The sequence below is a fragment of the Orcinus orca genome, chromosome 12 (assembly GCF_937001465.1).
Source record: "Orcinus orca chromosome 12, mOrcOrc1.1, whole genome shotgun sequence".
In the NCBI taxonomy this organism is placed as follows: Eukaryota; Metazoa; Chordata; class Mammalia; order Artiodactyla; family Delphinidae; genus Orcinus; species Orcinus orca.
In genome coordinates, this window is record NC_064570.1 from 80,314,914 (window position 1) to 80,332,377 (window position 17,464).

At 39.1% G+C, this 17,464-nt stretch overlaps 1 protein-coding gene across 16 annotated transcripts in view; it reads right to left on the bottom strand.

Annotated features, from left to right (window-relative positions):
* RIMS1 (regulating synaptic membrane exocytosis 1) overlaps nt 1-17,464 on the bottom strand; it is a 473,493-nt gene that overhangs the window by 422,480 nt on the left and 33,549 nt on the right. The gene's annotated exons all lie outside the window — the stretch shown is intronic.

Consider the following 17,464-nt stretch of genomic DNA (forward strand, 5'->3'; position numbering starts at 1 on the left):
AACACACCATTGTAAAGCAGTTACACTCCAATAAAGATGTTAAAAAAACTCAATTAACAATAACAAAAAATGCTTTAAAGAAATTTGCTTTCCTTTATTATACATTAAAACTAGTAACAAAATAGTCTATTTCCATGTGTTGAGTATTCTAAAATATTTTGAGTCTATCAGTTTGCAACTTCCTACCACTTAATAGGTTTAAGCCATGCAAAAATTTGGATTGGCAATTTTACATTTGAGGGTTGAAACTCAAAGAATGGATCACAGCTTTGGCGTTTAAATACTCCATCAGAAAGGTGATATGCTCAAACAGCTTGGGAGGGAACTAACCATGACAGCTACAATTTTGACATTTATAATAAAGTGCTGCTTTTGAGAGGAGAAATTGCTTATTGCCTGTATTATATGATACGTGCTGAGCAAAGTTGAGCTGCCCTTAAATAACCAGCCTGCATTACGCTGCATCCACTTTAAGAGCCGGGTTTGAATGTGCACAGAATCAGTGCACAGTCAGAATTACTGATTATTAAAGCAGTGCCAATTTTGAGCACAGGTAAAATTCAACAAATTAAAGAGGAAGTTTTGTCCTTTTCAAAGAGTGGATGGCTCCTAATCCTTGCGAAACATTTTTTTTCACAGAAATTGCAAACTCTTGCCCCTCCAAGAACGCTGAGTCTGTGGGCAAAAAACTGTCTAGAGACATCCCAGCAGGAGATGGATAAAGCGATCGCTACCACATGAGGACAATTCAACAGCATCGTTCCCAAGGGAATCTCGTTCTGCTTGGCCACAAACATCACAGGTTTCAAATAGTAAGCATAGCCAGAAAATATAACCAAATTCAGAATTTATAGTTAAAATTTGAGGGTGAAATTTCACCTCTAAACAGCTCAACCTATAAATGAATGTTAATTATTTACAACTCAGTGGCAGGTAAAGTTTTTGTTTTGTTTAATAAAGACATCAGTACTATCTTAGGAGTAACTACAGTATGTGAGAACATGTACAAGTAACCTAAACTTTATCTTGACTCTTTTAAATACTAGCTACATTTATTTTTTGAGTCAAGATTTGAAGTTACCTCTGATCTTAATACACACATCTTTTCCTTTTAGTACACATTTTCCATTTTTAATACACAAGTCTTTAAACACCTATGGTTAGTTTTAATATTTACATAAATTTACATTTAATATTTGCACACCTTTCTCATTTGAAATAGTGCAAGTACATTTAGATAAACTGTGCATGAAAAACTACTAATATTCAGACACTCAGAAAAATTATAATATATAAACATCTAATTTTTATATTTAGTACTGTTTAGAATCTTTGATTCTAAGTTATATTTTTGGTCACTTTTGATGTCTTTTTATAAAATATCAAGCAATTTCTGGTAATATAGCAACAGATAATACATTTAAAATATTTCTCCAGGGTTCTAAAAAAGCTACCTGTACCTGTTTGTTGTTTGATAAATGTCACAATTAAATTTAGCACAAAGCAAAAACACTAAAATACATAATATGATAAAATACGCTGCAGAAAAATAACAAATAATTTACTCTACAAGTTTGAATCCTTTGACATTCAAATAAAAAATCCAGAATCTATGTATTATGTATATAAACAAAGGGAAGTGACACCTATTAAAAATGATATGTGATCACATCTAGAGTGATCAATTTTATGTGTCATTTACAACCTGCTCGTGGAGTCTAGCCAAGGGAGGATTAACGAGTTTACTTTTAATCCTCATGTTAGTAACGGAGCAATAAACACAGAATTGGTTGCCTGTCTGACTCAGCACTGAGCTGATGTGGAAGTACCTGGCTAGTCTTATACACAGGTAGAGTAGGCCACCGCCCTGTGCTGTGAGGACAGCTATGACAGGGGTGCCATGAAGACCTGCTACCAGGAAAACTTGTCCCCCTGGCACCATGGTGCTAAGGCTGTCACTGCTCAGCATCTAAAGCTGTTCCAGCAAGGACGCAAGGAAAGGAAGGAAAGATAACTTGGAGAATCAGTGCCCACATGTAATCTACCAAGGATTCGTTTTTCAAAGGTAAGGGGTCAGTGGTAGATAGGGTGGTCCTGTAGAACTGGCATCACACTTAGGAGACTAGTGACCAGAAATTACTGTGGATTTCCTCCCTGGACCCGGGGCCCCTGTTCCCAGTCAGAAAGCCTGGCCTCAGATGGGGGCAGCACCAGGTCGGAGATGTAAAGCACTAGACATGAGAGATAATGCAATGTCCCCCAAAAGCCAAGCAGACGGCTCAACCCAAGTTTTAATCAGAAGAGGCCCGGCAAAGAAGCAGCAATTTGGTGTGTGGAAAACGGAGTCAGCACAGATATATAATACGGAGCAAAAGCCTCGATCCACGGGCAAGAGATACTGTGGAAGCATGAAACCAAAGGGCTGACTTCTATGTCACAAGAAACAGAGGCAAGAAGGAGGGAGCTCAAAAGAGGACCTAAAAGACCCTGCAAATCAGACCCCCCCATAAAAATTCAAATTAGTCCGTGTTCCCAACGGGAGGATTTACCTTAAATTTGGAAGTCTGTGGTCCATAACCTCTAGACAGACCACACAAATGCTCTGTAATAAACCCCTAGAGAGTATTTTGGAAGATGTCCAGTTAAACTCTGGTTTATCATATCCCCCCAACTGCACCACATACCGGTTCATAAAAATAGTAACTACTGACAACGATTTTTCTCCTTAACAGAACTCTACTCAGTTTCCTCTGGATCTTCTTCCCAGCTAGTTCCGCACTTTTGGACTTCTGTGTTCGTCTCTGCATTATCCCAATTCAGCCAGAATCCTGCTATGTGAGTTTAGCCCAAATCTCCCATCCTCCACATCCAATCATCCTTCATATCCAATGGGATTCCCCACCCTCTACATCCCCAACTGACGCCCGGGCCCCCTGGTCTGCCATCAGCAAGACTTCTGTTAGGTCAGTTTAGTCAGAACCTCCATTACCCCGAGGTTTTCTCTTAGTAATTTTTCTTCCACCGACCCCCATCCCACTCCTTGGCCATAAATTCCCACTTGTCTCTGCTGTATTAGGACTTGAACCCAGTCTCTCTCCCCCACTGCAAGCCTCCATAAAAACCCAAAAGGACGGTGTTCATAGAGCTTTGGGGTTGGTGAACACATGGAGATTTGGGACAGTGATGTGCTTGGAGAAGGCATGGAACCTCTGTGCCCTTGCCCTGTGCATCTCTTCCATCTAGCTGTTCCTGAGTTACATCCTTTTAGGACAAACCAGTGATCTAGTAACTACAGACATACCTCATTTTACTGTGCTTCATTTTGTCGAAGTTTCGCAGATATTGCAGTTTTGTTTTTTTTTTGCAAATTGAAGGTTTGTAATTATTTGGGGGCACCATAAAAGGTGCCCACCTAAGATGGCAAACTTAATTGATTGCTGAAATGACAGCAAAGGCTTTACATTATTACATAATCTTAGTTGATAAAGCAGTGGTAATGTCTGAGAGGACTGACTCCAGTTTTGAAAGAAGTCCTACTGTGGGTAAAATGCTACGAAACAGCATTGCAGGCTACAGAGGAATGGTTCCTGAAAGGAGGAGCCAATCCAGGTGGCAGACGTCATCGTTGCCTCACTTTAAGAAACTGCCGCAGCCGCCCCACCTTCGGCAGCCAGCACACTGATCAGCCAGCAGCCAGCAGCCACCAGCACGGAGGCAGGACCCTCCACCTGCAAAATGAGTACAACTCACTGAAGGCTCAGATGACGGTTAGCACTTTTAGCAATGAAGTATTCTTAATTTAAGGTAAGTACATTGTTTTTTTTAGACATGATGCTATTTCACACTTTATAGGCACAGTATAGTGTAAACATAGCTTGTATATGCCCTGGGAAACCAAAAAAGCCACGTGGCTCGCTTTATGGCAATGTCTGCTTGATTGTGGAGGTCTGGAATCCCACCTGCAATATCTCTGAGGTGTGCCTGTAAAATCCTTCTCTTAGTTCTGCGAGCTGCTCTAGAAAATTAATCGAACCCAAGGAGGGGGTCATTGGGACCTCTGACCTATAGCTATGGAACCTTATAGCACAGGAACCTTACAGCAGTAGGGTTGGTCAGAAGCCTAAGTGACAACCTAGACTTGAGATTTTCCTCCGAGGCAGGGGTGGGGCAGTCTTGCCGGATTGAACCCTTGACCTGTGGGATGTGACCCATCTCCAGGTCCACAGTGTCAGAGGTGAGTTGACGGCAGGACACCCATCTGGTGTGGGAGCACTGTTTGGATGTGCGTGAAAAACCCTTCCACACAGACTTGGGAGCCAACACTTGGGGACCAAGTTCAGCTGAGAGTCCAGGGGACTGAAAAGGGTTTACGGGGTCACTTCTAATTCCGCTGAACGTACAGAAGCTCCACTTCAGTAAAGGAAGGCTCTCCGAGGCTTCTTATTCTGAGTCAGTCTTGTGACATGGACACACCACTGGCTAGAAGAGTAGCCACTGAGGGGCATTTTGTTCCCGAAAGTCAAAGCCATCATTCCAGAACTTCTCGCATCTACCAGAACATTCTCTATGTTCAGCTGTCTGTGTGCTTCATCCCAACCGCACAGTCTAGGGCAGGTTCCACAAAGGAAGCTCTACTTTCCTTCTCAGGATAACTCAGCTCATGGTTCTAGCTCACTGCTTCCAAATGGGAGAAGTGAACTGGACACTGCTTCATGTGGGTGTTGTACTGCCTTCTTTGTCGATTATTTTTGCCTTCAGCGGTGCAGGTAGGCACGCGGCTCATTCATTCCTGCAGAATCCTTCCCCACACACTTTGCGGCTTTGGCGTCTCACCACAGTTCCCTTCAACGCGCGACTGTGTTCCATCGGAGCCCAGAAGATTCTGTCGCTCGGATGCCTCAGTATTTCCCTCCTGAGATGTCAGCTGGAGATGTTGCTAGGTCGGTCTCCAGCTCCAACAGCCATGATGCATTATTCAGTATTTCCCACTTTGCATCTTGATACCTTGATGCCCACAATGATCTATTAGTTCATGAAGAGCTCGTATCTGTCGTATTTCAGAGGGAAGGGTAGAAATCATGACAGGGAAATTTCAAAGTCATGTTCATAGAATTTACTTTAAATTTTTGGTATCCTGGCTCTGACAGGGCAGCAGAAGGTCCAGCCAGTCCCTGTGGCCGCAGGTCCCATGTGTACGTGTTCCCATTTTTAAGGGCATATCAGGCTGGGCTCATTGAGAAAGGATGCTGATAGCAATGAACTGGGAGAATGTCAGAAAGCAAATGGGCCACAGGGCAACCTATATGCTTTCAACAGCTTCTTCTTTCCCAGGAAGAGCAGGCTGCCTTGCTCCTGTAGTTCACTCACCAGCCATGTATGTCTAAACCAAAGTGTAGGTCACAGAGAGAAACTTCTGCTTTTTAAACAAATCTTTTTCTAGAGGCTAATTATATGACTATACATTTTTCTTTATTTTTTTCTTATTACAATAATGACAGCACATATGTGAAAATATATGGTATTAAAAAAATAACCCATAGCACTTAAATCAGGTAAGATTGTGTTCTGACACATTTGTAATTGGTACATCAATTATCTTTTCTGGTTTACAGACTAAGATGTGGAGTCGGTGGAGGAAAAATCCATTCGACTTAATAAAATATTCATCCCTCATCTCTGTTTGAATTGAAGGGCTTTCAGTATAATACTAAATTAAGTGTTTCTCTAGAAGTGAGGGGAAAGAGTTCATCCTCCAGATTATTCTCTTGTCTCACCCAGAACGGCAAGGAAACCTCCCAGGAAACCAACCCATCTAGCTATCTTTCACCTCTTTCTTGCTCTATTTTATTTTCTTTTATTTTTTCCAACTCTAACTGCATTTACTTTACTTTGTCCTTTTATTCAATATGCTTGCTCTACCACTGGTCTCAATGTTAACAGTAGTTGAATTTTATAGAGCTTTAATTTTGAGTTCCATCTCAACCCTTGTTTTAGGGGAAAACACACACACATTAATTCTAGAGGGAATGGTGGTCTGCCATTGTGGATAAGCATAATAATGGAAGAGGTTTTTTGAGCTCCAAAAACCAGACAGTTGTGCTAGTAAAACAACCCCATGTTTGGGATCTTTAATAGTAAGCAGTAGGAATCTGACATCATTTGACACCTACACCCTAGGGCTCAGAGTCCAGGATCAAAGTCTGCAGTACGGTTTTTTTTTTTCCCTCTTCAGTCAGCAGCACTGATATAATCCAGCTAACATAGACTCCCCCTCCTCCAACAGTGACTAATCTATAAATCCCAGTATGCTACCGATGGCCACCCACAATTAGTGTGATTAGTGAGCTATTATATTTATCTCAAACTACAAACATATGCCAATTAAAAGAAAATTTATAAGTAAAAAATATTGAAGGGTGCTAACATTACAACCTAAAAACAAACATGTAACAGCTCTCGAAGTTTTTCAGGTGGCAAGCAGGGTACACAGTCGGGAAGGGGACAGGGTTCAGTAGGGTATTTTTAGGTCGATAATTGTAATACTTGAAAGCTGACACACTGATTCATCACTAACTATATTCAGTGTTAATATGTTTGGCTTTCATATTGTTCATCTTTGGCTTTCATGTTCAGTGCCAACAGATTTCAAACTGCTCTGACTATACACTTGAAACCAAAGACAACAGCCATGTGTTTCAAATGATTTGCTGAAGCAAATACCAGAGGTAATGCTGGGTCAAGTTGACACAAAGTTCTTCTAGTGAACTCTTGGAATTTATTTTTAACTGTGTGAACTAAGCACACACTGATGCTCATGCTTTTACTCCCATACCCCAGAGCTTTCGCACAGTCTCAAGAGAGCACCTAAAACAGTACTCGCCATGGAAACTTGAGGAGGTGAGGGCCAGGGCACGGGGGTGCTCTCCAGGCACTAATTCAAGTACATTTTCACCTGCAGTTTTCATTCGAAGGCATGGGTTTCCCTCTAGCATCCAGTAAGGCCCACTCACTGGATGGGGGCTGTGTTGGGTTTTTGTTTTGCAGACTGTTTTTAGAACATTATTAAATAATTATTTGAAATTATTTCCAATAGTCAGCAACTTGACGGAAGCAGCTCTGGCATCACACGCTGGAGTGGAAATCTGACTGGAACACAGGCCTATGGAACTGTTCTCAAGATAAATTCCCATCTGTTTTTAAATCCGATTTCATCTACTTGTGATTGAGGCAGAGCTGACAGACATTTAGGGAAGGACCTCCCCTCCCTGCCACTGGTATTTGGTCTTAAAAAATTCAAAGATATTTCCAATCATTATTTTCCAGTCAAAAACGTCCATTTGTTTCTAATGTAGTGCAGATGGTCAAACACAGAGATGCTGTTTCTCCACCACTGAACGCTTTGTCAGATAACCGCTATCATATTCATCAAACAAACACCATAGAGCACCCGCCCTGCGCCAGGCACCAGGGCTTTATCTGGGATGCGAGGATTCATGGCTCAAAGCAGCTCAGAGTCCAGGGGTGAGAAAAGGCAGGAAAACAAGGGGGAAATAGAGTGAGACAATTACCGCAGAGGTGGGAATGGACAGACCTACTAGGATCCACGAGAGGAGCTCATGCAGAGGCTGCATCAGAGGCTGCTCCACAACGGATGCAGCCCCAGAACTCAGCCTTGTTCTCTCCCACCGTCTTTCTGCCCTTCAGGGCTTCCTGTTCTATCTGCTTTCTCTCCAACTTACTCCCCACCATCTCCTTCTTTGTAAGCATTCAAAGCGCTGATGTGCTTTTGACAGTAAAAAGTACGTACTGCTAAAATGGATTACTGGCCATCTGAGTCATTGTTCTATGCCCTAATGTGTAGAACAGTGCCTAGCACATAAGTATGTGTTCCATAATTTTCTTTTTTAAAGGGTTAGAGGGTCTTCCCTGGTGGCTCACTGGTTAAGAATCTGCCTGCCAATGCAGGGGACATGGGTTCGATCCCTGGTCCAGGAAGATCCTACATGCTGTGGAGCAACTAAGCCCGTGCGCCACAACTACTGAGCCACACACCACAACTACTGAAGCCTGCATGCCTAGAGCCTGTGCTCTGCAACAAGAGAAGCCACCATAATGAGAAGCTTGTGCACCACATCGAAGAGTAGCCCCCACTCGCCGCAACTAGAGAAAGCCCGCATGCAGCGACAAAGACCCAACGCAGCCAAAAATAAATAAAATTAATTTTAAAAAAGGATTAGAAGCCCAATAAAGACTCTTTGATTTATGTTCCCTTCTTCTGTCCTTTTCATAATTTTATTCAAATATGTAACTTCTATCAAGTGTATTCCTCCGAGTGTATATACTTCCCCGATCGCACTCCATAACAGATTATTAGAAGATCTTCCCATCCATAAAAGATGAAAAAAATCCAAGGCATGTTGTAGAACATTTGTATGTCAAGATATGTATCCTAGAATTGTATCATCACTAATGATAAATTCATCATTATCAGAAGAGGACAGATTTTCTAATTTGTCTATGAATGGCTATCCTTAAATTCCTTTATACATGGTAGAGTCTACTCATTGCAAAGTAAGATTATATTTCTTTGGGTCAATTCTTAAGATATTCCTGTCAGACTTTCTTTCTGTTCCTTCTTTTACATTTCATAAACATATTTAAATTAGAGTCTTGATATAAATGTCCTGTGTTTAAATACAAAACATTAAGCAAGTATTTCTCCTGAGGTCTTACATGACCCTCTAAAATGAAAGCGTAATAACTTCCTGATGAAATTATTCAGAAAGTCCGATTTTTGAACTGAGAGAATTAAGCTCCTTAGGGTCAATGGCTCTGAGTTTGGTGTTTTCAACCAGAGTTAGGCATGAATACATGAAATTAGAATTATAAAAATCTATTCCAAAGTCAAAAAAAATAGTGTCAATGGTACATAATTTACTTATATAAGGATTTATTTATATTTTTAGTGGCTTCATAATAAAAAAGGGTAAACATGTGGCCAATCTTTGCTTTATATTTTTAGTGGATACTGGTCTTAGTGTTCATGCTGGTTTTGCCTTTAATCCAAGCTGACTTTTCCAACCTGACCTTTAACTTAATATAATCTAAACACTCAGACCAGATATCTTCCGCTTCCGGCTGTGCTAACATCATTTCCATTTGTACATCTTCAGGCAAGCTTTAATGTGGAGGAAGAGGATACTTTTTATTTTCGTGATGAAAAGGAATGCAAACAAAAAGGGGGATTGCAAAGGACAAATACTTGGACCTGATTCACTTAAAAATCAGTAAAATGTGACACAGAAGAGCAGTAAGCTAGGAATCAAGGGAACGAGGATTGTACTCACGGCTCATCATTATCTAAGGAACTACCTGTTGGGCCTTGGTTTTTCATCTGTAAAGCAGGGTAATGGACTGACTAATCTCTAGGGTCTTTCCCCCAGAAGTATAATTCTGATTCTATAAAATGTTCATACATCCTAAAATCTGGGAAACTATCATCGTGAACATGATAACCCAATGAAATTGGTTTTATTATAATAACCGTGTCATGTGGTAAACATAAATTTATTATCTTTATTTGCAAAATGCTCTACAATAAATTAAGATGGATGAGATCATATTTAAGTAGTCTAAATAGTAACTAGAGCTTTTCTTAATGCCATCATTTAATATTACTAAAACCTACACCTTGGTCCTCAGCAGGCACAGAGTGAGAAATGGTGTTATTAGAAATGAAAATACTACAAAATAATGAACTACATACATTTCAACAGGCCATCTACTTTATTTTCTTTTATTAAGACAATTACTTTTAACAAACCAGTGTTGCCCTAAAATTCAGTTTTAAAATAGCCACTTGAAGCCACAAATACTCGATCCCTTTGTGTGTGTGAAAAGACATCCTTAGTGAGGCCTATACGTAGCACTTATAATGATAAAAAAGTATAACACAGGGATAACAAGATGTTCATAATAAACTGGAGAATAAAAACTACATAAAAATAGTCTGGTTTTATTTTTTGGGACAAAGGAGCATGGTAAAAGTATAAAAACAAGTTCACGTCACCCTTACATTTCTTATGATGACAATTTAACACTATTTTGGAAGTATGGATCTAAAAGTATATGATATAAATACAGGGAAATGATTTATTGAAGATAATTATGATGGTAAATATGACAAAAATACTTTCCTTTTTCACAATCCATATCTTCATGTACTCACACCTTTATTCCCACACACTTGGGACTTTCCTATTTCTGAATTTACACAGTGGTGAAATCAAGTCTATCTTAATCTGACAATGTCTGTCATCAGCTATATCATGTCTTGGACCATTAAAATATTATCCTTAATTTCCTCAGATATACAAATACAAATTTGCAAACATAGCCTGAAATATGCTCTTCTTTCTCTAGCAATTGAACTGGATATTTCACACCAAGGTCTTAGAGTCCTGGAGCACGGCAGAATCATTCTTATTCTTTCCTGAGCCATGCCTGTCCCATTAATTTTAATATTAGACATTAAACATGATGATACTCATACCTTTTGCTATCTCAATTGAACTTTTAGAATAATTTCTTATAGTTTAGTTTCCAAACTTCCTGCCAGTGTTGATCTGACCCTTCTGGGTTCTTTTAGACACCATCTTCATTCCACACGAAATCTCCATTCTGACGAAAATGGACTTTCATGGAACCAAGTTTCCTTAAAATTACTTCTTGCTTAAATACAAGACAAGCTTTTTAGAAAAGAATATAATAGTTCTCTGAAGAATGTGCTCACTACCATGTTAAAAAAAAATGTCTTTTTTCTTCTTAGTAATCTTCTTTATTATCTTTTTCTCACACTTCCCCCATTTGTATATGATGCAAAATCACCTTTCTCCCAGACATTTTTCTTATAGAAAATCCATTTGGAAGTGAAATACATTCTGATATCTCTCCAAATAAAATGTACTTTGTTCTCAATCTGGCTTACAAGGGTTTTACAGAGAGTGAACAGAACCAATCTGTTCCCATGGTGGTCATCTCTGTTCTTTAAATACCTTTCACCCTCCTTTGAAGGACCAAAGTCATTCATTCACGAGCCACTACCAATCGAGCGCCAGCTGTGTCAGCTCTACCCCTGAACCTGGGGAGGGGGCTCTGCTCTCAAGGAGGGTCCCCTCTGCCAGGAGACAGAAGCGTGAGTCAAAGAGTGATGCCAATAAATAGAAAAATAAAACGCAACCCTGACAAGTGCTACGGAGGAGAGGTGCCACGTGCAATTACAGCTGGTAACGGGCTCAGTTCTGGGCCCAGCAAGCTGCTGCAATCTCTCCCTTTACTTCCACGAACCAAATTAAACCAGAAAAAGGAGAATTTCAGTCTCATCCAAAAATTTAGCACGTTTTTCACATATATCAAATTCTTGATGACAGACGAATCTATTGGAATTTTTTTCTTGCTTCCTGTCTATTTCTCTCCAAGAAGCATCTCAGTCCAAACAAGCTACTCTTTCTAAGTTAGTGGTTTTCAACATCGGCTCCCACTGGAATCATCTGGAGGGCTTTGCAAAGCCTGGGTTCCACCCGTTACAGATTCTAATTTAATTGATGCAGTCTGGGAATCATGATCTTAAAAATTTAACATGCAGCCAAGATTGAGAAGCCCTGCTGTATGCAGTGCTTTCTACAAATGCAAGGATCTGATGAAGGAAGACATTATATTAGCTGGTTTATTGTATATATGATTGGTTAACAAATAATGTACAGATACAAACGTTATTCATGGGAAAAGTTTTAGTTTATACATCTTCTTTCTCCTAATTTTCTGTAATTCAGTGATTCGTACTGATTTTAGTATGTATATAAATATGATTATGTTATCTTATACATATTTATATAATATAATCATATTTAAGTTGGAGAAGACCAATTCAAACTTAATTACTTTAGGGGATATATGTTGAAAGATATTCTTTGAGCATTACTTAAAATAATGAAAAGGAGATGCTATTAATAAAGAAGTGGTTAAATAAACATTGTTACATGATACAGTGGGATAACAGTAAAAATAATAAGGTCATTCTACACATTCCGAAGGAAAAGATGTCCAGGATACACTGTTAAATGAAACAAAAAATCAGATTTCAGAACTGTTTGAATGAAACCAGTTCTCGTTTGTAATTGTATGTGTATGTAGGGATGTCTATATAAATCTCGATAAATCTGTTTATAAATACAAAGAGCGGCATCTGGAATCCACACACTGTGGAATGTGGTTACAGCTGAGTGAAGAGTTTCCCTTTTCTTTCATACACTTACAAATTGCTCAGCTTCTTAAAGGAGTAAGCAGGAATTCTTTTATTTGAAAACGCTAGGTTTTGATTCCCACAATTTCTACAGAGCGAGATAACTTGCCAGCTTATAAAGAATATGAAGAATCTTCATATTCAGTCATAAAACAACTTAGAATTTTATATAAAAGTGTGTAGTTTCAGAAGAAAATTGGCCAAGTGGCAATTTACAAAGGCCTTCTACTTACCTGGAAATGTAATATATCATTCTTCAAATGTTATAAATTGGTGTATAACTTTTATTTTATGATGTGAGGTTTTGTGATCGTGATGCCGAGGTATTCCTCCATTAGCCCCAAGAGTTAACCATTACTCAGTACATGGCCAGAATATTACAGAGTGTAGACTTCCCTAGCGATTAAACAATATACTTTAATACCAAGTAATCAAAGAAAAAAACCTACCAGATATCCACACACCCAAGTTCACAGTCATATATGCCAACTGCGGGTCCTTAAGAATTTTGCTGAATTTTGTCTAATCAGTCAATTAATAACATCTGCCTTTATTCAGCCAAAACTGGTCTTTCAGTTCTAATTCACTGTGACTGTCTATTCATCACAGGATACACTAATACATATTCAACATTGTTTGAGTTTATTATATTCTGCGGTTAGCTGCAATAATTTTACAAACCATTGCACAGAACTGCAGAATAACAAGTAAGAAAACTGTGAGTCAGTCAGCTCTAGATACTCCAGATGTTTTTATTTGACAGAGTAACTCTGCTGGGCTTATACAGAAGAGCCAGGCTCCGCCGGTGAAAACCACCCGGTTACTGAAGGTCAGGGTAGAGCCGTACACGGGGCTTGAGGGGTATTCTCGTCTTCCCCCATTGTTCTATCTTAGAGTAGAAATGTGTGAGGAAAAGAAATTATTAATTGCCATTCATTTATTTTCACATTTCTTCTGCCTTCTTTCTCCACCTCTAATCAGTTCAGTTTCTTTTTTTTTGTTTTTTTTTTGGCTGTGCTACGCAGCTTGTGGGATCTTAGTGCCCCGACCATGGATTGAACCCGGGCCCTCAGCAGTGAAAGTGTGGCGTCCTAACCACTGGACCACCAGGGAATTCCCTAAACTTCATCTTGAAATGGCAGCAACTTGGAGTGGCAATATGGCCAAAAAAAAAAGACAGCCTTGGTTTGCCACTTATTGGGTGTTATGTGCTTCCCTTGGTTTTCTAATATGTGAAATGAATTTAATAATATCTTATTCACCATGTCCCAGTGTGGTGCCTACAATCTGTGGGGATCCAGGTGGTAAGTAATTAACATTAATATACTGCTTTTGTAAAGTCATGCCATGAAATGTATCTGTATAAAGTTCACGTCATAACTAAGATTGAAGTTACCAGGCTGATGCTAACAAGTAAAAGTATTTGGGCTACTGTTATACTGATATCTTGAATTCTATAAAAGTTGACTCATTAAATTAGTTGAGGGATATCAACTCTCCCCTTAATGTGCTAGCAATATTTGGTCTTTGATTCTGCTGATGACTTGAGAAAGTGTTTCAGGTTGGATTGTTCAATGCTGAGCAGAGAGGATGGGAACATCTAAAGACTGCATTAGTGTCATGTACGTGATTCCACGATTGTGTTTTTATTGTGTGTTATTTCATACTTGATGATATTTAATCTTTAAACTCATGTTTACATTATAAATGTGAAACTGACCTATAAGACATCTGTATCTGTACTTAGAGAAGTATATTTTGATTTGAACAACCCAAAGTTCATCTCTACACTGGCTGAATCAATCAAAATTTACCAATTCTCCATCTGATTAAACATGTAATGGAGTCTATGCCTGTTATAAAGAAGCACCAGATACACCAGCTTTAAGATCACGAAATAAAATCTGTAAAAGAATATGTAGGTAAGACGATGACATGGCTGACTAAAGTCAAAACCACTCAGACTAAGGCTAATTCTTAGTTTTGAGTGTCTTTACAAAGACCTAACCTTATTTTGGTGTCTAAATTTTTCTCCATTTCTTCAAATTAGATTACATAGAAAAGCAGTTATTTTCTTAAACAGTTGGACTATTTTGTGCCTTTGCTTCGCTCACAAATTCTGCTGAGGATGTTATAATTTATAATATCAGCCGATGTCGTTGTTAAGTGTTTCACCTACACAGTCATTTTTCATAAACCATGTCAAACAAATATTCCAACTTAACAGGACACCAGTTATTTATTAAATCGTTTTTCTCAACTGCATTTATACTTGAATTCCTGCTTTGCAGCCTTTTGACAACCACGTGTCCCATCCATCTTCCCCCACAACTCCTGATTCAAACAAGAGAGAAGGAAAATAGCATTTATCAGATGCCTGACCCTTTCTTAACTTCTTTTCTCGTAAAAACTCTGTGAAGTCTCATTATCTCTATTTTACAAATGACGAGTGGAGCTCTGACTCAGACGTCATAACATTGATTTCACTCCCTTGCAGCTAGAGAGGCAAGACCAGGGGTGGACTCGCTCAAGCAGAGGGCCCAAATTGACAAATCCAGTTGTTGAAAGGTGTTATCATGCCACACTGAACGATGACAAAGAAACCTCAAAAGTGGAATTATTAGCCTTCCAAAATTATTCCCAATTACCCATCAGCACTGTAAGAAACATATTGCATGTTACCATCTTGTATAAGCAGTTACCATGCGTTGGTGCACACACACAAGAGTATTCAGGAAGCACCCACCGGGTTTCACCTGCCAAGACTGCCCTGCACAGTCCCTGCCACTGAGACCCTCAGACCCTGTTACAGAACATTCTTCAACAGGAGCACACTGAACATCTAAAAATAAGAGGTGGTGTGTCATTGATCAAGGCAACACCCTCAAAGACATTTCTAGCAATATTTTCTTGTGTCTAAAACAAATGAAGGGAGAGGGGAATGCAGAGACAGGAACAAACCTTTATATTTTATTGACTTGTAATAAAGTTCCCTTATGGGGACTCTTTGGTATTCTGGCACAAATGTATTTATTTATTGCTACCTGCAATGACAAGGTTGGTATTTTCCCTTGTTGACATTATGTATGTTGTAGAGCTTAGTGTTTGTCTAAGTACAGATCATATGTCAGCAAATTAAGCTTGAAGTGTTTCAACAACAAGAGCAGCAAACGTGTTTAAAGGTGATGTTACCAGACTGGTTATTGGGTCAGCAGGGCCTGTTTCCCTTAAAGGGTGGCAAGTACTATGAGCTTGGACTTGGTAACATGCCTTCTTTCAAAACAGATTTGAGAGAATATTATTCAGCTACAAAAAGGAATGACATTTTGATACATGCTACAACGTGAATGGGCCTGAAAACCTTATGCGTGGTGAAATAAGCCAGACACCGAAGGATGGATACTGTAGGATTCAACTTACAGGAGGTGATGAAAATTGGCAAGTTCATAGAGACAAAAAGTAGAATAGAGGTTGGGAGGTCAAATAGGGGATGAGAGGAGCGGGTGAAGGGGAGAGTTATTGTTTAACGGGTAAAGACTTTTTATTAGGGATGAAGAAAAAGATCTGGATGTAGACAGTGGTGCTGAGTACTTCAACTCTGTGAATGTATTTAATGCCATTGAATTGTACACTTATGAATGGTTAAAATGATAATTATTTATATCTGTATTTTACCACAAGAAATAAAAGAATTTGAGGAAGGAGTGAGATGCACACAATGACATGTGTGTGTGTCTGTGTGTGTGAGAAAAGTGGAACTAAGTAAAAATAGGAGAAAATAGGTGAAATTGGGTCAGTACACTTGCCATATGCCAACACAGTGGTTAAAGGTGAGATGCAAATTTTGTTCCGATTTTCTTAACAACCAAAACAAAAATCTACAATATCCATAACATAACAAACAAAGCAATTGCCTGGGAAAAGTAATGGTAAAGAAACCAGAGAAGAGTCACCAGGGATTCTCATAAAGGAAATACAGCATGATGTGGTGGCCACTTTCCTCAACTGCATTTGCATAATAGAAACCAAAATAGGTTCCTTTTTTGTTGGTATTTGTATAAAATGACTATTTTTTATATTTGTGGTCCCCACTAGAGAAAATGTAGTATGCAGGCAACTTTTTTTAGATTCTGAATGATTCAATAACTGTGCAGGAAAAAGCGTTCCATAATTTGCCATTTCTTTCTCATAAGCAGTTTTGGTTTCCACGCCTGCTAACGCAGCAGGCAGACTTCTTCTATGGCCAAAGTGCAGGTCAGTGAATGTGATTCTCCAAGAGCGCCACATCATGGGGTCCACATTTGTGAGTCACGGCACAAGTCACAGCAAAGGGTGTAAAGGTGGTTGGAATTATCTGGAAATTTTAATACACTGTATTCGAAAATAAAAGTCGGAAACGTGAACTTCCCTTTGCAAGCAAGTGGCTGAAGGATGGAATGTATTCAAGACCAGAGGTTTGCTTGCAACCTTCAATGAGACCAGAGGAGAGGCTCCCGCCTCGGCTGCAGCAATGAACTTCTCGCCAGGACTACAAGGAGGATGGCCTTGCTTTGGGTTAATGGGGATTATAGATGCAAATCATTACCCACTGAGCTGAAATATGTCTCAGAAAAAGCAAATAAGTTCTTTTTTTAGTTAGAACACTTTACAGTTGACCCTTGAACAACTCGGAGGTTAATCTGTCTATAACTTATAGTCAACCCTCCTATCTGAGGTTCTGCATCTGTGGCTTCAACCAACCACAGACCATAATGATGTACTCACTATTGAAAAAGATCCATAGACAAGTGGACCCAGGCAGTTTAAACCCATGTTGTTCAAATGTATTTATTGATATTTGTTTGTTTGTAAACAGTGGTTACGTCTTTTTCTAGTGTTGAGTTTTTAGCTAGGAAAAACATAAATATAAATTACTTTTATGAAGAAATACCAAATGCAAATACAAAACTACAGTTGATTTCATTGTGTTTTAATGTTTTTGTGGGAAACGATGAGTTCCATGTCCTCCTCTGCCATCTGATCCCCTATCCAATTTCATTGTCTAAATAAGCTCCTTTGGTGCTGGCTGTTTAGGCAATAGATCAAAAAGTCAACTGGAGAAAGGAGGCGACTTGAAGGATATTTTATTCAGTTTTACTCTTTAGTCTCAGAACAACAATGCCT